The sequence below is a fragment of the Choloepus didactylus genome, chromosome 13 (assembly GCF_015220235.1).
Source record: "Choloepus didactylus isolate mChoDid1 chromosome 13, mChoDid1.pri, whole genome shotgun sequence".
Taxonomy (NCBI): domain Eukaryota; kingdom Metazoa; phylum Chordata; class Mammalia; order Pilosa; family Megalonychidae; genus Choloepus; species Choloepus didactylus.
In genome coordinates, this window is record NC_051319.1 from 22,707,308 (window position 1) to 22,710,476 (window position 3,169).

Sequence of the window (3,169 nt, forward strand, 5' to 3'; positions counted from 1 at the left end):
GTCGCTCTGCAGCTGCAGTGTAACAAGTTTTTCCCTTGACACCTGGCAAAAATAGAACCAGAGATCAAGAGTCAAATGTGGGGAGAATACCCGTAAGTGGTTGGGATGCTGACTGTTTGTCCCTTTACTGCTAGTTTGTCCTTTCCCCTGTATATACCTACACACACACACACACACACTCTCTCTCTCTCTCTCTCTCTCTCTCTCTCTCTCTCTCTCTCTCTCTCTCTTCCTTGTTTTGTGGGCTTAACTATTGCTGCTCATCTCAGCAGACAATATCTTAATCATTACTCTGATTAGAATCATTTGTATTAATGGGGTCATGTTGCAATGCAACTTGATTTCCATTTTTCATTTTTAATTTTATTATATGCTTTATAAAAATGTTCATTTCAAATAAACCAGTTATATAAAAGGATCTCTAAAGAGTCTTTTGCAGTACTAAATCTATTTGAAGCATACTTTGCATGGTGTCACATGTATAGGCAGTTGGTTTATGGGGATTATAGAAACAACATTCTCTTTTTATTCACTTAAATCCATTTTAAAGGAAGGTTTAAAAATAATATGGCAGTTTCCAAAAGCCAAGGGCAGAGCACGAGCTGCGGTCTAGACCCAGGACCCAGTAAAGCTGAGGTGTGTCCAGGGGCATTTAGTTGGGAGCTGAGTCTTGCCAGGGTTGTGTGCAGAAGGCCTGGACTGGGGAGTAAGAAAGTGTGGTGGTAGAGTGTCCTGGGTCCGTCGGGGGGTGCGCAGGGCCAGCAGAAAGAAATCTGGGTGCACAGCAGGCCTAGCAAGCAGTGCTGCAGGCCCAGTATTGATTATCCTGAGTAATGGCAATGCAGATGCAGCTTGAAGCAGATGCAGATACTTCCATGCAAGAATATCGTTTGGCCCAAAACCTATTTCATAGTTAGAGCAATGTGGCATAAAATCCTACGATGTGAAGAAATTGGAAGAAGCTGGATTCCATACTGTTAAAGCTGTTGCTAAGTACCAAAGAAGGACCTAATGAATATTAAGGGTGTTAGAGAAGCCAAAGCTGGTAAAATTCTGATTGAGGCAGCTAAATCAGTTCCAATGGGTTTCACCACTGCAACTGAATTCCACCAAAAGCAGCTGGAGATCATACAGATTACTTCTGGCTCCAAAGAGCTTGACAAATTACTTCAAAGTGGAATTGAGACTGGATCTATCAAAGATCTGTTTGGGGAATTTCACACCCTTGCCGTCACATGCCAGCTTGTAGGTGAAGTTGGTGAAGGAAAGGCCATGTACATTGACACTGAGGGTACCTTTAGGCCAGAAAGGCTGCTAGCAAGGGCTGAGAGTTGTGGCCTCTCTGGCAGTGATGTCCTGGATAATGTAGCATATGCTGGAGGGTTCAACACAGACCACCAGACCCAGCTCCTTTATCAAGCATCAGCCATGATGATGGAATCCATGTTTACACTGCTAAATCTCTACAGAACAGACTACTCTGGGAGACAACCCTCAGCCAGGCAGATGCACTTGGCCAGGTTTCTGCGGATGTTTCTGCAATTTACTGGTAAGTTTGGTGTAGCAGTGATAATCACTAACCAGGTGGTAGCCCAAATGGATGGTGCAATTGTGTTGGCTGCAGATCCCAAAAAACCTATTGGAGGAAACATCTTTGCTCATGCCTCAGCAACCAGACTAGACCTGAGGAAAGGAAGAAGAGAAACCAGAATCTGCAAAATCTGTGACTCTCCCTGTCTTCCTGAAGTTGAAGCTCTATTTGCCATCAAAGCAGATGGTGTGGGAAATGCCAAAGACTGAATCATTGTTTCTTGTTTGTTTGTTTTTTTTTTGTTTGTTTGTTTTTTTGTTTTTTGTTTTTTTCCCCTTTGATAAACCTTATGTGCTGCAGCTGAATGGAGAGAACTGCTCCCTGGGGTCTTCAGGGTCTCTTCCTGTTGTGACTGCCAGAAAAGGCCTCTAGGAAAACATCTATTGTATCAGCTTTTCTGATGGTGTAAACAGGAGACAGGTCAGTAGGCACAAACTGATTTGAAATGCTTATTCCTTCTGAAGTAAGTTAATCTCCATGTGATTTCTTGGTTCTTGGGGGATCTATGGAATAACTTTGATACAGTGTCTTGGAGTTGACTTAGGACTAAGAGCTGTTTACTGGGCAATCTTATGTCTTTAAGAAAAAACTAAAGCTGGGGAGACCCAACTCATCTTTGTCTGAAAATGGTGAAATGAAATGTGTGAGCTATGTGACAAAGAGAATGGGTCTACTCACAGTTTTCTCTGTCAGTAAAACATTCCTCTGCCAATCAGGACCAGGTATTAAGTTTGTGTGTCTGGACTGCTGTTTTAGTTAAGGAGTCCTGAGCAGGACTACTTGCCCTTTTTCTCTATGTGCTTGGGCTTTTACTGCTAAGACCAACTAAAGGTAATTCTAGGATCTTAAGAATTTCAGAGGCTCTTTAAGTAAGCTGATTCATAGTGAGGCTGCTAATAAAGTAGCTATTGTAGTGAATGTGGTGTTTAGGAATTATTATTCTACAAGTTGAATAATTCAAAATTGGTCCTCCATATTATATTTTTGGCACTGGTTAGGAGTGATCAGTTTTAAAATTTGAACACTCATTGGGAAGGAACTATCATGATTCTGAGTCCTGCATTCAGATGGTTGAGCTTATTTTTCTTCATTCTAATGGAGAATATTACAAAGGAGATATACCAGCTTTCCTATGGCCTCCACTTTTATTCCATTGTCTCATGTTACAGAGATCTGATACTTCCCCTGGTTATTTACTTCAGGGTTTGGAGATATTCCTCCTCCTCCCCTTCAAATTTCTATTCATAATGTGTTTAACCAGATCTTCCAATACCAATGAGCTTCTTGACTACACTGGGAGGAGAGAAAACCTAGGAATAAACATAACCAAGGATGTAAAATACCTCTACACGGAAAGTTATATAACTCTACTAAAGGACATAGAAGGTGACCTAAAAAGATGGAAAAATATTCCTTGTTCATGGATAGGAAGGCTAAATGTAGTTCAGATGTCAATTCTACCCAAACTGATCTACATATTTAATGCAATTATCATCAAATTTCCAACTATCTACTTTGCAGACTTGGAAAAGTTGGTCATCAAATTTACTTGGAAGGAAAAGATGCCTCAAATTGCTA

At 41.0% G+C, this 3,169-nt stretch overlaps 1 pseudogene; it reads left to right on the top strand.

Annotated features, from left to right (window-relative positions):
• Positions 1 to 833: 833 nt before the first annotated feature.
• Positions 834 to 1,800, top strand: LOC119508460 (annotated as a pseudogene).
• The last annotated feature ends 1,369 nt before the right edge of the window (positions 1,801 to 3,169 follow it).